The following is a 25,981-nucleotide window of genomic DNA, read 5'->3' as shown; positions in this document are numbered from 1 at the left end:
ACTTTGCACTGACTTACACATTGTTCTTGAAATTTTTCACTCATTTCAATGTGTTTGTTTACATGTCGTTGTTGTATTTTATGCTTTGTGTGATCTATTATGATTTTATATATATTTCCAAATCAACAATAACTTCATATATTGTCTTTCACATGCATTATTATTATTTACTTTATTACTAATATCCTAAATTTGTTTCATAATAGTGTATAGAAAAAGAAAATGTTTTAATTAGTTTTTCTATTTGGATGTCCAATTAACTTAGAGTGTAAAATTTTTAGAAACTTATTTATTCCTCTACTTTGAAATATACTTTTATAATAAACTCAACATTTATAAATATGTTAGTTCATCATTAAAGTACGTTATGTTCCCCGAACGATATAAAATTCCATCTACAAACAAAAATATAGTTTGAGACAGGGTCTCATGTATCCCAAGGTGGTCTCAAACTCCCTCTGCAGTGGAGGCTGGCCTTGAACTTCTGATTTTCCTTCATCCATTTCTCAAGTGCTGGGATCAGAGGCATGTGCCACTGCACTCTATTCAAGTACCAACATATTTTAAAATGTGCCCTTTTATAATAAAATTTGCCACCAAGCACCATCATCTCCAATTTTATCATTATTTAAGAAGGCCTTATGATCCTGAGCTCCATATAAAGTTTAGAAACCTTCAAATAACAAAACAACAAGAAACTACTAAGATTTTGAATAGAATTTCATTAAACAGACAGATAAATGTTAGAGGATGTTTTCACTGTAGTGAGTCTTTTATTCTATGAACAAATCTTCCTGTCAGGCAAAGTCTAGACAACTATTCTCTTCACTAAAATTCTCTCACCAGAAAACATTATTCTGACGATCAGTACTGAAAATACGGGGTGCTAGAACAGAGAATCTTCAGCCTCATGTGAATACAATTTTATTTTCAAGCACATTTACAGATTCAGAGAAGACACTGAGGTACAAACTCTGTTATTTCACTGGGTTAAAGGCTGGAGAGTTTTATATTTGCAACAACACAGCAGTTTTTCCTGTATGAGTTTCAAATAAATTTACTTTGTGTTGTTCAAAAAAACTTAGCTATAAAAGCAACCTCCTGATTAAATATGCTGTTGTCTGATTATATGAATCTTTGTTTAAGAACTATGAACTCATGGTAGAGGCATAGAAACAGAATGGTGGATCAATGAAATTGAATAGAAGACCCAGAAATAAACCCACACACTTATGGCACTTATGGGTACCTGATTTTTGACAAAGATGCCGCCAAAACCATACAATGGAAAAAAGACAGCATCTTGAACAAATTTTGCTGGCCTTACTGGATGTCTACATGTAGAAAAATGCAAATAGATTCATACTTATCACCCTGCACAAAACTAAAATCCAAGTGGATCGAAGACCTCGATATAAAAACAGACACACTCAACCTGTTAGAAGAGAAAGTGGGGAAGAGCTTTGAACTCATTGGCACAAGAAACAACTTCCTGAACAGAACACCAACAGCACAGGTTCTAAGATCAACAATCAATAAATGGGACCTCATGAAATTAAAAAGCTTCTGTAAAGCAAAAGTCATTGTCATCAGAACAAAATGACAGCCTACAGATTGGGAAGGGATCTTCACCAACCCTATATCTGACAGAGGGCTAATATCCAGAATATATAAAGAACTCAAGAAGATAAACAGCAACAAATCAAGTAATCCAATTAAAAAATGGGGAACAGAGCTAAACAGAGAATTCTCAATAGAGGAACATCGAATGGCAGATAAACACTTAAAGAAATGATCAACATCTTTAGTCATCAGGGAAATGCAAATCAAAATGACCCTGAGATTTCACCTTACACCCATCAGAATGGCTAAGATCAAAAACTCAAGTGACAACACATGCTGGAGAAGTTGTGGAGAAAGAGGAACCCTCCTCCACTGCTGATGGGAATGTAAACTTGTACAACCACTTTGGAAATCAATCTGGCACTTTCTCAGACAAATTAAAATAGTGCTACTCCAAGACCCAGCTATACCATTCCTAGCCATATATCCAGAAGATTATCAAGTATACAACAATGATATTTGCTCAACTATGTTTATAGCAGTTATATTTGTAATAGCCAGAAGCTGGAAACAGCAGATGTCCCTCAGTTGAGGAACAGATACAGAAATTGTGGTACATATACACAATGGAATATTACTCACCAATTAAAAACAAAGAAATCATGAAATTTGCAGGCAAATGGTGGGAACTAGAAAAGATCATCCTGAGTGAGGTATCCTTGAAGCAGAAAGACACACATGGTACATACTCACTTATAAGTGGTTATAAGAAATATAATATAGGATAATAATACTAAAAACTATATACCTAAGGAAGCTAAGCAAGAAGGAGGACCCTGGGTAAGATGCTCAGTCTTCATTCAGAAAGGCAGATGATATGGACAACGGAAGAGGGAGAAAACAGGGAACAGGACAAGAGTCTATTACAGTCGGCCTCTGAAAGACGCCACCCAGCAGATTATCAAAACATATGCTGAGATGCATAGCCAAACTTTGGGCAGAGTGCAGGGAATCTTATGAAAGAAGGGGGAGATGGAAAGACCTGGAGGAAACAAGAGCTCCACAAAGGGAGCAACAGAACCAAAAAATCTGGGCACAGGGATCTTTTCTGAGACTGATACTCAAAACAAGGTCCGTGCATGGAGATAACTTAGAACCCCTGGACAGAAGTAACCCAAGGCAGCTCAGTATCAAAGAGGGTTCCCCAATAATAGGACTGGGGACCATCTCTGACATGAACTCATGGGCTGGCTCTTTGATCACCTCCACCTGAGGGTGGAGCAGACTTAGCAGTCCACAGAGGAAGACAATGAAGCCAGTCCTGATGAGACCTGATAGACTAGGGTCAGATGGAAGGGAAGGAGGACCTCCCCTATCATTGGGCTGAGGGAGGGGGATAGGAGATCAATAGTGAGAGAGGGTGTGATTGGGAGGGAATAGAGTGGGGGCTACAGCTGGGATACAAAGTGAATAAACTGTAATTAATAAAAAAGTAAAAGAAAAAAAAACAACTATGGACTCACTCTGTAGATGAGGTTGGCTCAACCACTGACTGGCAAATAGAAGTCACGTCATCTGCAGCTAGAGTTACAGTAATTGTGTGCTAAGGATTGAACCCAGAACCGCTGGTAAAGCAGCCAGTGTTCTTAACCTCCATGCTATTTCTCCAGGCAACCCAGAACCAGAAAGACAAATGTGTAATGTACTCACTTATAAGTGGATATTAGCTGTTAAGTAGAGGAAAATCATGCTAAAATCCTCAAACTCACGGAGGCTAGGTAACAAGCAGGGCTGGGGTGGGGAGAAATGTATGGATCTCTCAGGGAAGGTGGACTGGGGGAATGTGGGAATAGGAACAGGAGGGAAAAAGGGATAGAAAAAGAGTACAGGAAGAGAAGGGTGGAATTGGAGGGTGGAGCATGTGGAAAACTAGGGCAGTGGAAACTTCCTGGAACCTATGAGAGTGACCCCAGACAGGACTAGAAATGGAAGATACCAAGCCTAAACTGGCCATCCTCTGTAACCATCCAAGGCTGTGACTCTGACACCAACCCAGCCTCTAAACCTTCAAATTACAACCTATCCTTCCCTCAAGATGCAATGGCATCTCAGAACTTGTCTGGTGACCAATTAATGACTGGTCTAACAGACCACAAGAGGGTGCTCATACCTGATGCTGCCTGGATGGCCAGGAACTGGAAGCTCGGTGTACCAAAAACCTAGAGTAGAAACAAACATTACTGGATACTGTTTCTGTTGCTGCTGACGATGACGAGGAGGAGGAGGAGGAGGAGGAGGAAGATGAGAATGGTGACAGTGATGAGGATAAGGATGATGATGACGATGATGATGATACTACTACTAATAATTACTAATAATATTATAAGTCAATGAAATGGTTGTTAGTGATATTCTGCTATACTCACCAATGGGTGCCTATCCCAATCATCATGAGAGGCTTCCACAAACAGCTGATGGGAGCAGATGCAGAGACCCACAGCCAATATTAGGCAGTGCTTTGGGAACTCTGCAGAAGGAAAGATTGTAGAAGCCAGAGTGGTTGAGGGCACCAGGAGAACATGGCCCTCAAAATAGTAAACTAAGTAGGGCTCTAAGGGGCTCACAGACACTGAAGTGGTCATGGAGCCTGTATAGATCTGTGCTAGGCCGTCTGCATATATGTGGTGGTTGTTTAGCTTGGGACTATTAACAGTGGGTATTGATGTATCTCGGACTCAGTTTTCTTGCTCTTGGGACCTACTGAATTGCCTTCTCCAGCCTTACTATGAGAGTTTGTGCCTAGTCTTATTGCATCTTTTTATGTATTGTTCAGTTGATATCCCTGGAAGGCCTGCTCTTTTCTGAAGGGAAATTAAGGAGCAGTGGATCTGAGAGAAAGTGGAGGTGTGGGAAAGCACGTGTAGTGGTGGAAGGAGGGGAAGCTGCAGTCAGGATGCACTGTATGAAAGAAATTTGTTTTTAGAAATGGGCTTCCTATTTCTACCACCATAAACAATATCATAGCACAGTATCTGCAACAATTTGTCAGCCATTTCTTTATGAATCAATCAAAGACATTTGGATAGTTAATTCTCAACAGAGCATTTTCCTTACTTCATTTCTTGACTTAGAAGTGTGTTTTAATTTTTATATTATAAATATTTATTGAGTACTTAGCAATTATTCTATCAATATGTAATGCAATAGAAACATATTTACTGTTTTATGCTATATCTAAAATTTTGACTTCTGTATGAACTTATAATGAATGACAATTCACAAATCATTGTTTTGTTTAAATCAACACAGAACAATTTCTTTTCTGCTATTATTTTGGGAGTTTTACTCAATGTGGAAATGTGTTGAAATAAATCACATGGCTGTGCTTTGCACAATGCCTCATACTGCTATTTCTAAAAATATCCTACCATTACCCTTGAAATACTGAGTTCGGTGAATCCACTTTTAAGCATCTTTTTGAGGAGTTTCATTCCCACATAGGGTTGTCAGTTATTTTTATACAGAAGTTCTATCTTGACTCTAAATTCAATAGTGAACTTCTTTCACTTGTTCTTAAGCAATGCCTACACTCTATATTGCCTATCTTGGTGTCTAGGGGCTTAATACAAGACAACAACAACAACAAAACCCCACATACTAGAATGTTGAGAGTGAATGTAGACACTTCTTGTCCTCTAATAATGACTATTAGTATAGTCATTAGAATAGAGGGTAAGTGTCAGTGGAGGGACCAGCAGTATCATCGAGTCCCTTCCCAAGGCTCATGCACCATCATGCATAGGAGGTAGAAAGATTTTGCAATCTGTACAATCTTACAAGCAAGGAACCAAAAAAAAAAAACTGATTAAAATCTGATTCACTTTGTATGCCAGCTGTACTTACTATTACTTTTTATTACTAAATATTTTCAAATGTAGAGACAGACACAGGTGAAACTAGAGAAAGCGTTGGCATCATTTTTCATTTAATTCTCATTCCTTCTCTATTTACACTGCATTTCCAATGGGAGATATCTCTACATCTTTAAAGGAAGCTAATTTCTGATACTTAAAATGAAAATATCCAACCTATTCTGTGCTCTGTGTTTATACACATAGATTAAAACACCCATTCGAGAGCTTGGCTTCCTTTTCAATGCTTTTCTAGTTCTTGTGAAATGTTAGCAGTCATGAGGACAGAGATGAGTCTGATTAATTTGTGTGTCCTGAAGGCTGCCTTATATTTCAGGAATAGTTTTAATTGATGAACAAGTATATAAATAAGTGAGTTTATAGTGCATATTATTTTAAAAATTCATTCATGATTTTTCTAACATTTTACCTCTATTATTTGAACAAACATTATGTGCATTTTGTTTATCAATTAGTATGTTGAAGTATGTTTTGATTTATTAAATTGTCTTCTTTTTTACTCTAATTCTTCTATTATAACTACATAACATTTACATCATTCATGATGGAACATACCAAAGTATTAGTGGGGAAATGTGCAATATTAAAAAGTTTTCAGATTCTGACTAATTTTATAAATATTGATGTTAGATTCCAGAAACCTACAGCTCTCATGTCACAGAATCCAAGAAGTTCATTGACTTACTGACAATCACTTCAGCTCAAGATAGGGAATCAGCTGAAAGACAGCAAGCATTGATTACCTTTCCGAGGCTGCGTTGTCTTTCCTTAGCAATACTTGACACCTTAGCATGCACTTCATGTACGTTACAACTGACAATTAATAAATGGCTAGATGGAAGACATGATGGTGAGGTGGTCTGGGGGATCTGGAACACCCAAGAAATGGAGTTCTGACTAACACAGAGAATGGCAGAAAATAGTAGAGTTTATGGAGGACAAAATCAGAAAAATAAAATACATAGAAAACTAACAGTTTAAAATAAAATACAATTTTCTCCTTTATATGGACTTCTAATCAAAGAGAATATATTTATAAATAATCTATAGATATTAACAAGTGTCAAATATCTCTACTCATTGATACTAGTTTAGATAAAACTCAAAGGCCTTGAGGTTGTTGCTTAAAATTAATTTGCAACGCATTCTTCACATTTCATTAAATTAGCATATTCCTGCAGGCTCAAAGAAAAAAAAACATTAGGTTAGGCACAAGAGAAATGAAATTGAAAACGTGAGAAGTTTTCAATAATAATTAAAATTATTCACAATGTATAACAACCCTTCAGGCTACTGATGTTTGCTGACAAAATATCCATTGTTTTCGTAGAACTGTTACTTTTTTATTGGAAGAGTTTTTCACTGTTTCATTTGTTGTGATTAGTACAGCTCATTAGAAAAGCTTCTTCATTTAGTGGCAGGCAGTTAATAAACTCACATGGAGTTGAAGTGCAGAGGGCAAGTGTCAGTGGAGGGACCAGGAGTAAATGAAGTATCTGTATCATCCAGCCCCTTCCCAAGGCTCATGCACCATCATGCATAGGAGGTAGAAAGTTTGCAATCTGTATAATCTTACAAGCAAGGAACCAAAAAGATCTGATTAAAATGATGTCTTCTAGACATGACAGTACTGCTGTACTCATGAGCTCACAGTTGCTCTGGTTGCCTGTAAAAGATTAGATCAGTCAACATTCTAGGAAGAAGGGTGCCATGAATCCTTATCCCTGACTGAAGAGTTCTTGACAACTGAATGGCTTCTCAGGATGTAGGGTCAGTTTTCTGTAACTATGTGACTCCTCATAGGTGACCAAGCTCCAGGGAATGGCCTCAGACTCATGCCTAAGTAGGCCTCACAAATATGACACTGTGAGTTACAAAAGTTTTTAAAGTATAGGAAATCCTTTAAAGGGCTGGATCCAAGAGCAGTTGGGATAGACACGGGGTGAATGTTATTAAAATATAAAGAATGCGTTATGAAATTCTCAAAAATTAATAAAATTATTATATTAAACATAAGCTATCCAATATGCCGATTGCAACTTATGGATACTTTGAAATATACATTTGAAAAACTATAGCCAAGTATTAAGGAAAGACATACTGTAGGTTTTCTGACACTGAAATTTTTTTCTTTGAGGAGTCATACATGTTCCTTGTTATCCAAATTTCTTCATAACTGTTCTTCATTACCATAAGATTGGTGGGATATCAGTATAATTATTAATAGTCCTTCATCTAGGTGTTACATTGACAGAAAATGTTATTAACTATTCCAAGATTACTTTATATACCCTAACTCATATGAGCACAATGTTTCCTCATTTTTTGTCCCACTGCTTTTCTATCAGTACAGCCTAAGATAGGGTTAGGTCAGTGAATGTGGTTCTACTTCTTTTTTTCCCAGACTTCATTATTACAGAGCATTACTCACTATATCTCCTTGGGCTTAAATCAGGTCTGTAATGGAGGGAAAGTTGCACACCAACCGATCAAGGTGATAAGCACTCCTCTAGCAGCACAAATTCCTTTAGTATTCAAGAAAAGAGAAGCGTAAGAAAGAGAACATAAATGATGTAGGGTTTCCTCTCAAACCCAATCTGATGTAATAATGACTTCTGAGACTCAAAATATTACTTACAAATAACTAGGCCATAAAGCTAGGCTCTTCTCTGACTAGCTGATAACTTAAAATAACCCATATTACTAATCTAGATTTTGCCATGTGGCTGGTTAGCTCTGTTCATGAATCCTTCCTCCTCACATCTTGCTGGCTGAATCTCCAACAACTGGCTTTATCCCAGAATCCTTTTTTCCTGCTGGATGTCCCACCTCCTATTTCCTGCCTCAGCTATTGGTCATTAGCTCTTTATTGACAGGTGATACTTACACACACACACACACACACAAACACACACACACAAAAGTTATTCTCTCAGAAATCTAGAACTTCATTAGAAAAGTAAGAGTGACAACAAGTACGCAGAAAACTTCAGATTTCTAAATGGAAAGAAATCTTTCTTTACTAACAAAGATTAAAATTAAATTAAAATTTAAAATAAAATTAAAGATTAAAATCTTTCTAAATTAACAGCAAATTAATAGAACATTTTTAGTTCTGGGAGTAAATTGATGAAGTGAATAATGGCAACCTCATAAAATATATGGAAATGGCGATATATATGTATATATAGATATAATTTTGGTATATATTATTTATATGTACAATATTAAGAAATCACAGTTACAGGCTAAAATAAAACATTAGTAGCAAGAAAGACTTGAGCTTCTTTTCCTTTTGCCCATCAAATCAGTATATAGCCAATTTATCAAAAATATAAAGACATTAAATATGGAATAAAAATATCCTATTAGTTGTCATGGTCAATGCAAATGGAATTTTAAGGACTATCCCGCCTGATGTTTTTGTTTCATTTTCTTTGCATTTAGGACCATTTAATGTATTCAAATGAAATAGTAGGTTTTATACTGGAGCTGTGTTGTAGCTCATTGGTAGTGCTATTGTTTAGCATGTTGAGGAATCTGTGTTTAATACTCAAGAATGCCAAGAAAAAAAAGAGGGGAAAAGAATTGAAAGGAGATGTTTTCCTGCTGCTGAGAAGAGATGCAACATGACCACTGCAACTCTTATAAAGGAAAGCATTTAATTGGGAACTGGCTTACAGGTTCAGAGGTTTAGTCCATTGTCATTATGGTGGGAAGCATGGTGTTGGAGAAGGAGTTTAAGAGTTCTAAATCCAGATTAGCAGCAGGAAGAGAGATAGAAATAGAGCCTGGATTTGGCATTTGAAAGGCCAAAGCCCAAACCCAGGAACAACCTCCTTCTAAAAAGCCATACCTCCTAATGCCACTCTGTAAGATTTCAAATATAAGTCTATGGGGCCATTTTTATTCATTTTATTCATTTTATTCTATCATGGGAATATATGCTTTATAATTCTATAAATTTAAACACCAAAAAAAGCTTAATTAAGAAAACTAATTCTAAAAATAAATCCTGTGAGATATACTTCTTTGAAAGTTTCTTTTTATACTTACTGATTTAGAGATTTCCCTCAACATATCTCTCAATAAATCTGCTTGATTATTTTATTGACTATTTAATCATAATGCAAAAGGTTAAGGATCAATATCATTTCAATTTAAGAACTACAACAAAGTTCTTTACTTTCACTGTTTTAAGAGATGTTCTAGAAATTATGCAGTAAAGCATTCCTCATTTTCACCTGGCAAGTTATAAACCAACCAAGATCACATGATCACATAGTAACACCCTGTCTCTAAGAACAGAATAGATCATTTTCATATAATTAATTTTGCCTCTTTTTTTTTTTTCTTTCTATGGTTTACAGCCCATATGCCTTCTGGAAGGTCTGGGTAAATGCTTCAGTTCTATATGGTTTCTATTTATTTTCTAGATAAAGATCAATGTGAAATGCAGACATGTCCTATTAAGAGAATATTCAGAGTGCATACACAGTTGTGATAAGTATCATTCCTACGGGGAAATAGAATGCTGCCAGCACCCACCAGTTTCCTCCCCAGTCATCAAAGGACAGCAAGAAACCTTAACTTAGTTATGACTGTAGTCTTTTTAAATTGAATTAGATGAGAACATGGAGCAGAAGAAAGCATTAATGGACTTTGTGTTTTGATAAGCATGCAATTACCAATAGGCAAATGTAGTAATGGTGTGTCCAAATTCTCTGTGAAGAGGAATCAGCAGTCACAGAGAGAGCTGACAAATTCATAGGGAGCAAACTGGGATTTAATATGTTGGACACAGACTAGGTTTGCAGATTAATGGTCTTCAGATGGTTTAAGCACATATTATATCCTTCTACAAATTATATGAATGGACTAGATGTGTATATAGTTCAATATGCCATGTATCTTCCAAGCCTTTAGAATTATTTTAAAATCATGTGAGGTCACTTGAAATTTTGATCTTAGCCATTCTGACAGGTGTAAGTTGAAATCTCAGAGTCATTTTGATTTGCATTTCCCTGATGACTAAGGAAGTTGAACATTTCTTTAAGTGCTCCTCGGCCATTTGAGATTCCTCTGTTGAGAGAATTCTCTGTTTAGCTCTGTGCCCCATTTTTAAATTGGGTTGTTTTGTTTATTGGTGTTTAATTTTTAACCCTTTGTTGGATGTAGGACTGGTGAAGTTCTTTTTCCAATCTGAAGACTACCATTTCTTTCTATTGACAATGTCCTTTGCTTTACAGAAGCTTTTCAGTTTCAAGATGTTTCATTTATTAATTATTGATCTTAGAGTGTGAACTGTTGGTGTTCTGTTCAGGAAATTATCTTTGTGCCAATGATTTCGAGGCTCTTTCTCACTTTCTCTTCTAGCAAATTTAACATATCTTGTGTTATGTTGAGCTCTTTGATCCACTTGGACTTGAGTTTTGTGCAGGGTGATAAATGTGGATCTATTTGTATATTTTATTTGTAGACATCCAGTTATATCAGCACCATCTTTTACAGCCCTGAAGACATCTGCTAAATTATAAAATTAATAAATATATTGAGTAAACTTTTGAAAGCTAGAAAAAATGTAAAACTTTATAGCATCCCTACCCAGTAACAACAAAATACCCAACATCAAGAAATTAAGGAAAATATCTATAATAGCATGAAAAAAATAAAGCAAATACCCCAGGGTAAAGTTAAACAAGGAGTTGAAAAAGTCAACTCTAACTATTAACTGTAGTTAATAATGTGCACTGGAAAATTGCTAAGACAGAAAATATAAGATGCTTTTATCACAAGATGTCAAGCATATGAGGTGATCATTTCACAAAGTATAAATATATCAAAATACCACATAGATAATAAAGATGTTCTATTTTTGTCTGTAACTGTAGATTAATACAACTGGGTTGTGTAGAAAAAGAACAGAGGGATAGAGATCTCAAATAGAACCTTCTGAGGTCATAAGGATTAATGGCAGAATCCAGGATAAGTACCTGGCTGTCTTTGAAAGGTCACATTGCCACCTTTTTGCTTTGCTATCGTGTCTTTACAGCTAACAGACCATGCCTAGTGACTACTGAAGAGGGACAAAGTGAGAATATTTTATAAACATTACAAAAGTCTAGGAAATGTTATTGGAATGATAGCAATTATTTCTAGCTTAAAAGATAGCCTTCCTGTATAAGATTCTTTAAACATTTAATTTCCTTTCATAAAACTGGATCCTTGTTTAGAAAGATAGCTTATAAGATGCTGTGCATTTCAAGAAGCTAACAGCACAAGCATCATGAAAATTTGGGAAAAATACATTAATTTCTGTATTGTCATAAACAAAAACCTCTTTTTATATCCACATATATTTGTAATAAGTATTTACAGTGTATTTTAAACCCTAGTTATTTTAAATGTACAAGATTTACATCAAAATTGAAAGATGCATACATGTTCGATGTAAACATTGCTTTTCACATGTTCTTTTCTCCCCTTTGTTATCAGCATTGCTCACTAAAGTAGAAATTTGCTATATCTATTGAACTACATTGTATATCATAACACCCAAAACTCATAGTTTAAATTAGGATTTACAATTTCTGTCATGTGTTAGATATAACTTAAAAATCTAGGATATGTACATCACTATGATAGTGCATAGAGGGTATTTTAATTTTTAAAAAATCTTTTGTTTGCTATCTATTCATCTGACCATCCATTTCTTCCCATACCCCATATCCAGTACTTTGCATTCACTTACATATCTTTCTACTGTTATCATAATTTTGATTTTTTTTCTAAACCTTCACATCATTGGTAGAATTTCAGATGCACTTTTTGAATTTAGTAATACACGCTATGCTTCATGATTTTTATTGCTTACTAGTCCATCTGTTTTTTTGCCAATAGATAACACTCCATGTTCTGAATACACTGCAGTAGAGTTATGCATTCATTTACTAAGGATGTATTTGTTATTCCCAAACATTGACACATATAAATAAAGACGATTTACACCTATATAACAGACATTTGTGCAAATACTAAGCTTTCATATTGTTTGGGTAGCAGCTAGATCATATGGTCGAAGTGATTTTAGAGACTACAAAACTGCCCTGCAAATGCTGCAGAGCCAATTTGTATTCCCACCAGCAATGAATGAGAGTTTTTGAAACCACGACATTGCCAACACTTGGTAATATTTCTATTCTGGTTTGGGTCATTTTAATAAGCATATCCTGGTTTTTAATTATTTCAATTCGTATTTCCCTTACATGTGGTTTACAACTGAAGATGTTTGGAATATTTTCAGAATTCAAAACTCTTTACATAGCTTGATCTTCCACAAGTCTTACGACACAGCTGGGATAAATGCAACATCCAAGTTGTGACCAGGTACCAGCATCCACAGCTTTCTCCCTCATCAACCAACTCTTGCATTCCTTCTCCTAACTCTTGGATGAATTACTAACAACAAGGCCAAAATGGAAGAGACAGGATGAGCCAACTAGAGCTAGTTAAGGGCAGATGATGGGCAGATATAATCATAATGTGTTGTAAAAACTGACAGCATTTTAACAAACACATAAAGACATCATAAAAATAAATAAAATTTGTAGTCAGCTATGCTGAAATAATGATTTAGCAACAATTACATAATGTTCAAGTATTTATTAGCAATTAAATTGTAGCCCAGAGGATACAGACTGGAAAGTATCATATTATTATATGATTTATAATACTTCTTTATTGCAGTATCTTTACTTTGAAAAACCCTGTGACCTAAATATACTTTATTAAATTTTATAGTTATAATAGTTTTAAATGATGCAACCAGTTTGAAAAAGAGGCTGAAAATTGTTTTAAAGAAATGAGAGTACATATCTTATATACTTGTAAATGGTCTTAGCAGATATATTGTGAAAAAAATCTGTTTATAACCATGAATAGATAAATAAATGGAATAGATAAATAGATACATATATATCCTGACTAATAACTGAAATTAATATTTTATTAATATAGACTTTGGCATAGACTAATTTTTATATAATTATACTCAGTGAAAGAAGATACCCCAATTTTTAAACAATGTAGGGTTTTATTGAAACTCATAAACAATGACAGATAACAAATGCAGTTTTCTTTTAAAGGGGATTGCCTATATCCCAAAGGTTCTGGCATTCAAGACTATTGTTCAGTCTTTCCAACAGAAATACAATACAAATTCTTTTTGGTAGTTCCTTTAATCTTCTCTAAAATAGACTCCATTCTAGTTCACAAATCAAGTCTTATCAAATATAAGCAGCTCAAAATAGTTTCATATATCATATCAAATAATAATGCAACAAAACAATAAATCAAGAGTGAGAAAACATATACTAACTACACAAGTACTTAGAGAAGAGGACTTTTAAGGCAGTTCATACATACAGCCAAGAAAATTTTATAATTATAAATGCTTACATTAAATAAAAAAAATCAGAACACATCAAATAACCAACCTGATGATACACCTCAAAGACCTACAAACAAGAAAATACAAGCCCCAAACTGTAGATGGAAAGAAGTAATAAAGATCAAGGTAGAAATCAGTGAAATAGAGACTAAGAGAGTAATACCTGAGGGCTGGAGATGGCTCGAGGATTAAGAGCACTTGTTGCTCCTACAGGAACTAGATTCAGTTCTTAGCACCCATAAAGTGGTCCCCAACCATTAATAACTCCAGTGCCAGAGGATCTCATGCCATTTTCTACCTCTGCAGGCACTAGGCAAGCGCATGGCACACATACTTAGATGCATGCAGACCTGGAAAGAGTAGAAGGGGGAGAGGGTGGGTGGAAATCATGTAAATACAATACTCACATATGAAATTCTCAAAAATGTAAAGTAATCACTGAAAGAGAGTGATAAAGACCAGTAGTTACATTTAGGAGAGAGAGACCTCATCAATGACGGGAGATGTGAAAATGTGTATAAGTCTAGGAACTCCACAGGGCTTAAGTATACAGTTGAATAGTTATCACAGATGATCCCCATAAAGTGCAAGTGACCATGAAGAAGGGTGTCCTTGTCATCATCCATTCCCCAGTTACACATGGAATGAACAATGGCCAGCAGTGAGAGGAAGAGGAAGAACTGAAAAGTGCTGTCAGTGCAAGAATGGTGAGGAGATGACTAGAATGGAGAGTAACCTTCTCTGAACACAGAAACAGCTGAAACACAGCCAATCTGGCAGGCTACAGAAATTTTGTCAGTCCAAGTTATTTCCAAGGTGTATTTTATAAAACTAGCTTTAATATACCTTAATCAGGATTCATTAAGGAAATAGTTTCTTTCCATCCATGTGTTTAATGATTACAGCGTATTTCCTTAACTAGATCAGCAATTAATGGCTTTAAGTAGCCAGATCTGCAAAGTGATTTCTGTGCTACACTGCAAAAAAATCAGTTCACCTAATGGAAACACTTCTGCTCACTGAGAAGAGATAATATTTTAATATCTAGAGTCCAGAATATAAAAGAAGGCACACACACTGAGCACAAAACATTGATTTTATTATAACAATGATTATTTTCAGTGATCTTATATTTAATTCTTGTTACATTGTTGATATATTGTGCATAGATTCATGGGTTGTTAAATTAAAATTAATTATGCATCAGGAAAGGGTTCAGAGACTGATTTATCAAGGCTCGTTTATTTTTCTACATTTTCTCCTTCCTGCCTTAATTATTAGCATCATAGCCTTAGTTTAATCATTTCCATTATTCTCCAAGGTAAAGATGTAGTGATAGTTCTATTCCTGGTAAGCCCAGTGTGCCTGCAATAAGATCCACACCTTCTCAATGGGCTCAACATATTTTCTGGAACTGTCTTGTTTGTTTTTCTGCATTTTAACATCCTTGCCTTCATAAGGTTATAGCTTCTATGACATGCTCCTACCACCAAGATTTCATGCCTCATCATAGGTCCAGGTACATTAGAGTCAGACTATTTACTGTAGCTGTCGGTAAATTAATCTTCAACTTTTTTTCCTGTCAAGTATTTTGTGTTAGCAATGCAAAGAGCATGCTGAGGAGCAAAAGAGAGCATAGAAAGTTGACAAAGAATGCTGAAGGGAAGAAGGAGGCTTGACTTTAAATATGAATTATATCAGTTTTTAAATGTTCTTATAAATCTGAAGTTATTTTAAAATTTAAAAATATAAAATTTATGCAAGGAAGAACAATAAAAGAAGAAAGCAGGAAAGGAGGGAACTGAGATTTTAAGAGTGAATAGCAGTTAATTTGGGGCATGTTAGTACATAGGACAAATGGACCACTGGTGTATAAAGATTAGAAGGCAGCTTCACACAAGATGTCAGAGCTGGGGTTGCCTATTTAAAGGTCCTTGACCCTAGGGGGACAATGGAAACCAAATGTCAGGACAAAACCAAACAGAAGTTATTTACACAAAAACATGAAAAGTGGGAGAAAGCCCAGAGGATACAGACTGGAAAGTATCAGCAAGAAAAATATTTAACAAGCCCAAAGAATTGGTACCAGACAGTAGAGAGCTTTCTAAGTCACTTGTGGTTGTTGTTGTTTTTGTTATTGCTGTTGTTCAATGACTTCTCAGCACAGGTCTACCCTGGATTGTGGTTTATATACACATGACACTCATTCCATCGGAGAAAACTGATTTTCCCTCTCCCAGCAGCTATCAATTACAAACAGGGTCTTGGCTAGCAGTGGGGCTCTATGCCCTCTTCCCTTTCTCTGTGCTGGGATTTTGTCTGGCTTGAACTTCAACAAGTCCTGTGTATTCTGTTCTGGTCTCCGTGATTTCTGACATGCATCTGCCCTGTTATGTCTGGATATCACTATTTTAATGTGTGCTTTTGTATTGTCTTGTTTTGATTTGAGTTGGTAAGTTCTCGTTGCTTTCTTCTCTCTTTTTTTGAGTGAGAACAAACATGCCGTTGGGTGGGTAGGGAGCGGTAGTATCTGAGAGGAGTTGGGACAGAGGAAAGAACATGAACAAAATATATTGTATGAAAAAACTAAAAATAATGTCATTTGATTGCCAAGTGTTCCAGTGGAGGAGAGAGAAAGAGTAAGGACATGGAGGGGCACACTGCGCATGCTCTTAAGCAATACGTGGCTAAACCTGAATTATAAGAATACGAAAAATTTTTACCTGCATCCAGGAAGTGACCATTTTTAGGAATCCATTTAAACTATAGAGTTTACACTTGCTGGGATGGAAGTAACAAGATTTACTAATTATCTACATCTTGAGATTGAAGAATTGTGTTTTAAGAATACTCTATAGAGCTAAGATATAATTTATCTGTCAAGTTAGAGGAAAACATCTGGGGCCTGTAAGGAGTTAGCAGTTCTATTAGTCAAATTATTTGTCTGATAAAAATATTTAAGAAAGAAAACATTCTAACCATTAGGAATTAAGGAATATCTAACAACTAGAATACAAACAGAATTTTTGAGACAATGTGAGTGGGGTTTTCTCACCATTAAATTATAAATGGATTATAAAGTCAAAGGCACTATGTAAAATATTTGTGAATATAAAAGTAGGTAGTTTTCTTATACCTTAGTAAAGCACAAGATTTGAACATGGATGGAGGAAGTACAAAATAAAACCCTCCTTGATACACGGAATAAGACAGATGCACTGGAGACAGGCACACCTTTGATATTTTGAGGTCACCCATGTTTAACACATAGTTATGTTATTTTATAGTGTAAAAATGTTTTATTTTGAATGTCTAAGACAGGAAAATTATTTCTTCTATCCTAATACTGGTAATATGATGGGAAAAAAAAGGAAAAGGAGGAGTAGGAATAGAAGGAGGAAGAGGAGACTAAAAATAAATGGAAAGGCTTAGAATTCAGTAATTGTATTTAGAATGCAACTAAAAATATTGACATGGAAAATAAGTCCTCTTCTTGAAGCATTCTGAAGAGCAAAGTAGCTTCGGAAATATTTTCCTCCACCTTCCTCTGTCTGCCTTTGGTCCCATAGTTACAGATGTGCCACTCTCATTACAGTCTAATTTCTGCTCTCCAGTCATAAAAGCTCTAGTGTTTCAAACCCCAAAGGAATAAGTGTAGCAGAAAGCTGTCTGTAGTGGTCTTTTTTAAAATTCTACTTTACTTGGGGTGTTTAGGCCTCTACCTCTCTTCCACCACCACCCCAAACTTTAAGTAGGAGAGAAAAAAAGTTAGTTGAGAGAGGGGAGGCAGACTCCTTTACTTCTCCTGGCTAGTTAGGGTTTAGGGCACTCTACCAATCTCTTCAACTACAGTTGGAGCTAGCAATCTCCTCCACTCTGCTGTGCCCTGAAGCATTTTCCTCCATCTGTCTGCTTCAAACTGCCATACTATCCCTGGTTTCTGGTCTCTCCAAACTGCTGCCCTCCACACCGAAGGCCACACACATGCACCTCTGTTCTCTTTCTCAGCTCTCACATTTCTACCCTCAGACCATGCCCTTTTTCCATGCTGTACGTGGAAGGCTGTTACCAGCTGCCAAAGATCACGCCCTGCACATGAGAATTAACAGGTGTGGACAAACTATAGCCCAACTAAAATCCCACACTTGGGGTCAAAACAAAAGCCTATTTACCTAACATACAAAGAAACCAAAACTTCTATTACAAATAAGGGCTGTTTCCTACTGATCAACAGTATCAGGACTTGCTTCCTTACAAATTTCAACTAAAAGGTTAATTGGGCTCTATCTCTTCCTGTTATAGATTAGACATTCTGCTACTCCTTTGATTCTTTCCCAATACTACCTCAACACCCTCCACACATAAACCTCAGTGTTACCCATATTCTTGACTATGACTCTGATAGCTTCTTAAGCAAGACAAGGTTCTATGCAGAAGCTGTTGGGAGTAGAAACGAGAAAGACACATGAGATTGTCATAGTTCTGTTTGTGATGGAGTTCTGTATTGCTGAGGCAAAGTTACACTGAAAAAAATGCAATGTATTTATAGAATAGAAATATATACAATATAAAAATAAGATAAAAAGAAATGAACACATCAATCATTGGTTATCTAAGGGAACTTTCTCCTTAAAATTAAGTTGCTAATTGCTGTGCTCTTAAAAATTCTGATTAATTTCTATCCAACAGAAAAAAGATTGACTTTTCTTGCCCAAAACTTGAATATCCAAGTTTCTTCTCCCTAAATTTGATGTGGTATGCTTGGGTTACTCTTCAGAAAAGATGTTTCCACTTTGCAGCCAGCTGTTCTGCCACAAACTCAGCTTTAACAACTCTCTTAAGTGGACAGTTTAGCTGGTTATTCCTCATCCTGGGGAAATCTGATATGTTTAAAGGCTTAATAAAAGGTGTCATAAGTCATTTCATTCATGCCTCACTTTTTTGTACGATGCTTGCAAGTCACAGTATTATGCTTTATCTTTTCTCTAATCTTTATTTCTAAATTCAGAATGGAAAAAAAGCGGTACTCTCTTTTTAAAAAGGAAACCTTGGTTAGGGTCCCCTGATTTTGAGGAGAAAAAGTTAAAAAAAAAAAAAAAAGCTTCTGGACAATGAGTTTTTGTAACCGGGGTCCTTCCTACAGTCTCCTATTGGTATTGCAAACCTATTTAGTTTGCGCTTACTAAACTCTGCAATGTTGATAATCAACATAAAATAAGTTTGCTTCTCTGTATAGCCCATCACTTTCCCCTGGACAGTGTAAAGCAAAAGTTATAAACAATAAGACAGTTTTAAACAATGTTATAAGAAAGAGTCAATTCAAATGTTAAAAATTTATAAATCTTTGTTAATTTGAAAATACTATGTGTTTTATATGTATTCTTTTGTTATCATATCAAACTAGTACATATTTAGTGGTTTAAACACACTTTAAACAATATAAACTTTTATAGACTAAAACTCCAATATGGATCTCTCTGGACCAAGGCAGAATAGAAAGTCCCCTCTTGAAGTTTTAGGGGAAAACATTGCCCTTCCTCTTCAGGATTCTGCAGACCACATGCATTCTGGTCTCACACACTGTTTTCCATCTTGCAGACTACCAATATGACATGTCCCTGATCCTTTTTCTGCAATGTGTCTGTCTGACCACAGCTGTAAATGGCTCATATCTGTTAAACATTTGTGAGCTTGGACTGTTACTTCAGGCAGCCTGAATCACATCTGTAGCTCCCTTCTTCACGTCACCTAATATAATCACAGACTCACAGGATTAGGTTTTAGACATCTCTTAGGGACCTATCAAAATATTGATTCAAAATTATAGAGAAATGTTGATAAAGAAGATGCACGGAGATCTTACAGCTCATATGGAAGATAAAGGAGAGCTGACATCAGAAAATAATCTTAGCCTCTTTCGTCATTTTGCCTGGATGCTTCTTCTCACAGAACTTCTTTTATCTACAGATCCCTCATTTTCCCATCATGCGGGTTGCAGAAATCAGTTCTCACCTCCTACATGTAGGTTGTTCTTTTTGTTGCCATGGCTACATATTCTGGCCCATAATATACAATATAACAGTCAACAAGGACAATAATGCATATATTATTCTTTCTGTGACATGCTTTGAGACTCTTAGCTATGTGCAATTTTATAGGAGTACCAACATGTAACAGATGACGAAGCACCTCATACAACTTTAATCATCGTAGAGAGGCGATCTTATTATGTCTAATGTGCATGAAAGAAAATTCAATATAGATTTTAGGTAAGATATGATGGGAAATATCCTGAGAAGAGGATTCTCAAGAATTGTGAGGGGGTGGGAGTGAATATTATAATGGTCACTGAAAGAAATCATGAGCAAATAAATCACTACTTACCTCAGATGGAAATGTATATATTACATGTGCCATAATGGCCAAATGTTTCCTAGGGTACACCGCCTGGCCCTGCTCATCTTATTTTATATTTTGATATACTTTGAAAGGCTTTACAATTAGAATCCACTACACTTAGCAAGCCAGAGTTAAGATTTGACCTAGATCTTCCCAGGGCCAGTGCTCTTGTGCTGAGAGATTGCACAATGCATGAGCACACACACAAGATACTCACTAATTTAGCCCTGTTGCTGTTGATAGTCGCATATTAATGTTTCTAATAAGCTATTTTAGCAGAGATTGATTACAGTTTAGATTTACCCATGCATTCTCGTTTGTTATTTCTGATTAGATAATGATGACAATAACAGGAAAAGAGAAGCCAGTTACAAATTTGAAAAAAAAAAAAAAAAAAAAAAAAACCTATTCTGGAGCTAAAAAGACCCTGGCTTTATTCTTCTAGCTTAGTTTTATTTTCCATCTTTGGGTCAACTGCAGCCTTGAAGGTTAATGTAGGACTTAAATATAATACGGCAACACTGACAACAGAAATGGAAAAAAAATATGGAGAGGCCAATTTATTAAGCGATTTGACATTTACCTATTTTACCTCCTAAAATAGCTGCATTATTTTTCTGGTAAGAATGCATGTCTATTTATCTTGTTTTAGAAAATTCTCTACACGTATGACTCACTATTTTTCCTTTAGGAATGATAGAGTGATGCTGTATCGAAGAGGAATTGCTCCCTGTGCCCAATTAATTATTTCAGTAAAATTTCTCCATGAACAACATCACTCATCTTGACTGCATATAAAGCTGTTAAGTGCTGGCTCTGAGTCACTTTTGGATGTTGTACAAGAGAGTCTATCAATCTCTCCTTTTACGGGCTTTTAACAGTCCTCAGGGAACCATATGAACTGCAGTGTATGGTTTTTAAAGATTTGCATGGGCCTGATTAACAAAGAGCATAAAATTGAGAATTATTAATTATCATTTAATACTAAAAATTTATTTAAAAGTTCAAATTTTATGATAAGAATGTTACAAAATGGACATGAGGAAGTTATTTATGAAATCTAGAGCTTTGGGGATATTTCCCCACTCTTTGGTTTCTCCCTTTACACTGAGTTGAAAATCAAGAACTACAATGAGAACCTTGCAGAGAGTTGGGATCTGAGAATTTTAACTGGCTGACTGTGTTCAGCAGTGATGGATTAAAAAGCCAAAACTCCACAAAGCAGCCCAGCACTATTCCTTGTATATGGGTTCTTGAGGATTTGTTATTGTTATTGTAGAAGCAAAAGATAATAATGTCTTGTTCCCCCCACTCCATAAGAATCCTAACTCCTGTACTAGAGTTTGGCCATAAGTAAGATGTATTTTCATAATAAAACAGAAGAGAGAAGAGGCGGACTAATGAGAATACACTTTGTCATTGTCTCTGACTTATAGTCAGAACCTGTTATATATCAAAGTTATAAACATATTAAACACCAGTCTTTAGGGACTGAAACTACTTGGGACAAAATTCCTAGTCCCACTATTCATTTACAGATGTCATGTCCTCCCGGTAAATAGAATAAGCTCAATACCACGCTCTCAACAGTAACTTATTTACTGGGTACTAATTCTCAGAATAAGGTGCTTTATTTTATTCTATAATGGTTCCCTTTTACAGTGAAGTAAAAATCATACATGACAGTGACATTTAATACATCTGCTGAGTTTATAGCATATACATTGCAAGTGGACAACTCTTATGCTTGCCATTTAAGTGTGAATGGGCAGTCTCTAAGGTCTTACTTCCACTCAGTGATTTCCGGAGTGATTATTATTTTCTTCATTTCTCAATTTTTTTCCTGTTGCCTTTCCTGGTAGAAGGGTGGGTTGAGGCTGAAATTGAAATAATCACACTACTAATAATCACACAATAATCAGACAAATACTTAATAAATGTTTATAGTTAATTTTGATTTTTTGAAAAAGTTGCTAACAGAGCTCATTTCTACAGAGACAGCTGCTACTGGTTTTCCCTAATGGAATTGTTCATATGAAAAACAGTTCTGGAGCAATCCTCAATTATCAACACATTTACTGAAGAACTACTTTGTGTGAGAGATGGTCTGGAGTAGAAAATGTGGTTGTAACGTCAAAAAATTCCCTGTTCAGACAGGAGTTAGGTTCTTGTGTGGCACTAAGCTTATAACAAAGACATCTGAGCAAGTAAAGTTATAAAATATATGTTGTCCTTCTGTGCTTCTCTGCTGCTGTGATTAACCATCAACAAAAGCAACTTGGGGGAGGAAAGAGTTCATTTTTTACAGGTTCATTATTGAAAGACATCAAAGCAGAATCTCAAGGTATATGCTTGAAGAAAAAATCACATAGGAACAGTAGGAACAGTGAATATTGGCTTGCTTACTAGATGTTTACTAGATGATTTTTTTGTCTACTTCCAAGATTTAGTTATAATCTCAACAAATTATCTTGCCAAGTGCTTGGATTCAGGTGGGCAGTTCCATCTACGAGGAAAGGCTTCCACTTACATACTTTCATATCATGCTCAGGAAATATATACTATCCAAAGAACTGTTTTCCAATTATTCCGAGTATAAAAAGGAAAGGCTCACAAAACAAAACAAAAACACCCTACATGCATGGTTAAGTTAGTATCCGGAAGTGACGTGGAAATGGAAAATGTCATGAGAATGTAAGGCATTGTATGCAGGACTAAGTGTGAATCAGAACACAGCTGTTAAGATGCTGCTTGTCTGAATCCACATCTGTTTTCTAAAGCTCAGTCTTGTCTTGGGTTCTGAGGGTGAGGAGTATGCAGACGCATTTCAGCATCTCAACAATCTACTTTCCCCTGGTCTCTATATTTTTAGAGATTGTCAGTCTCTATTCCTCTATAAAGGATGGCTGTTCATGATTACAAGTGGGTGCAGCGGGAGAACATCTGTGTTTCAGGGTTGTGATGTCCAGTTACCCAGTTTCTAGCAAAGAAGCTAAAAGAAGGTCAGAGCCAAGAAATCTTGAAGTTGAATGTCAGTGGTAATGGTCAGAAATTACTGCAGGCAATCAACAGACCTATCTTTAAACAAGACCCTATTTTAAGAATTGAATCCAGCATTTAGAAAACATAAATGTTACCTTGTCATGCTACCTTGAAGCTTCTCTGTGACAACCTTATGACACCCATTACCTTATGGGCAAAATCTGATAGAGGTGTCCTGTAGTTTCCTCAAATGGCTTTCTGGAAATGTTGCCTCATTTACAAGTAGCTCATTCTTTTTCTATTTTATTTTCATGAGCTAATTACATTCTACGTGTTTACCATGTACAACAGGTGTTTTGAAATATGTACCCACATGTCTTAATTCTCAGTTTAACTAAGTCTTTTTTGTGTGTTTCAAGTCTTTACTTCATCCTGTCCTGCTCTGGCCTTTATTGTTTTCTCCTTCTAGCTTTGAGTTTAGTTCTTCTTCTTTAGTTCCTTGAAGTAAGTGTAGTATTAGGTTATTCATTTGGAATCTGTGTTCAGTTCTTCTTTTCTTTCTTGCCATTCATTACACATAATAGGATAACTCGATCCTCAAACAAATATTTAACACAAGAACTATTTTCTTTTCTAATTAGTTTTAGATGTCAAATTTTTCTTATAAAGGTCACGTTGACTCAGAGAAAGAGTCTATTCTATTGCTCAGAACATTCTAATTACTTTTTAGGGGTTTGCATAGAATTAAAATATTGAGATGGAGTGGTAAATCTGTATTTATTGACCATTTTGATGAACAAAATGTGTCCAAAAAAGTCAGAATAAATTGATAAAACAAAACATTGGATTTCCTGCATGAATAATTTCATTGACATTTCATAAGTAATTGATCTATTTAATTAAGAAAGTGGTGGCTCGTAACTGTCTCTCTCTCCAGTACCAGGGGACCCAGCACTATCTCCTGACCTCTGTGAACAGTATGCACATGTGTGGTGCAGAGATAAACATACAGACAAAACACTCATACATAGGAAAATTAATTAATTAAAATGAAAAGTCTTTTATCTTTCATCAAGGAATCAAAGAAAACTCTCATTTGTTTAGTTCCAATTCAGGTAAACAATAAACAGAAATGTCTAAATAAATGAATGAAGATGACTATCATAAAAACTTACAAGGCTTGCAAGATTCAAGGAAAGTCTTCAGAATGAGGTTTAGAAGACTGTATGAGACTTTTCAGACATTTCAATATTAGTATAGCTGTGGAATGATGTAAAGAGAGACTAAGGAATGTATAAGTCAAAAACCAAGGAATGTGTAAGATCAGTATGGAGCAAACCAAACAAGTTCTATTTTGATATTTGGACAGCAGGGATTCCATTGATGCCTTTCAGTCCCTTGGTGGGAACAGCTGGATGCACATTTAGAAAGTTCTCCAAAAATATGATTGGGTTTTAAGTGCATTGTATCAGCAAAATCATGCCAGGCTATTCTCCACAGAAAATGCAAGACAGCAGCACAAGTGCAAAGGCTGGCAGACAGGAGATTGCATCAGGCACATTTCCCTGTCATTCTGTAGGTGACTGGCTAAGTTCCTTATGTTCACATCCACGTGATGATTAAAACGTTACTGACTATCCCCGATGTAATGACTATAATGATTGTAATGATTATACACTGCTGCACTGAACATACAGGAAAATCTATACGTTGCTCTAAAGAGAGAAAGAATTCCTCGATAGTTAACTAGCTGTCCTTAACCCAGCTACATGCTGATCAGAGAGGTCTAAAAGTGGTACCAGGGTTGTGGCTGCAAATGTACAAAGATTGAGTTCCAGAGACAGGAAAATGTTAGATTTGTTTTCAATATGAGTAAGTTGGTGAGTGAGTGTATTTTGTCTTTTTTTTTTTCAAGTGGAAATACCAAAAGAGTATGAGAGAAGAAATATTTGTTTATATTTTGTAACACTGAACTCAGAGTGCTCAGAGGAACATTGATATATAAGTCTATACCTACATTTCTTTCTTTTTAGCTCAATAGAAAAGAAGAGAATAGGTAAACACATTAAAAATTGTAACACAAAGAGTGGGCAGAGCATAGGGAGCCTTCTGGAACAGTTGGGGAAAGTGTAGAAGGACCCAGAGTGGACAGAACTTTCACAAGAAGATGAACAGAGCCAGATAACCTGGGCCCTCAAGGGCATTCAGAGACTGAAGCACCAATCAAGGACCATACATGGACTAGATCAAGAACCCTTATATACATATATATCCAATGGAAAACTTGGTCTTCTTGAGGGTACCTAGTAAGGGGAACAGGGGCTTTTTCTGACATGGAATCTGTCGCATTCTTTTCAATCACTTCCCCCTCATGGGGCTGTCTTGCCAGGCCACTGTCGAAGAGGATGCAGCTTTACGTTGAATGTGACAGCACTCCAAAGGATAGACCTGAGAAAAAAAACACTAAAGAGAGACAATAGAGATAAATGGAAAGACTTAAAGAACATACAATAGAGATATAAGTATTATCTGAAAGAGTTTCTAATGTGACTTCTACATAGGAGCATTTGATGGACATTTTAAGTACCAAATGGGTAACATTAGATGGATATTGTTAGTTACAGTTAGCTACAAGTTTTCCCAGTATGCATGTGTA

This window comes from Meriones unguiculatus, chromosome 2 (genome assembly GCF_030254825.1).
Source record: "Meriones unguiculatus strain TT.TT164.6M chromosome 2, Bangor_MerUng_6.1, whole genome shotgun sequence".
NCBI classification, from domain to species: domain Eukaryota; kingdom Metazoa; phylum Chordata; class Mammalia; order Rodentia; family Muridae; genus Meriones; species Meriones unguiculatus.
Note: the sequence above shows the minus strand (reverse complement) of the source record.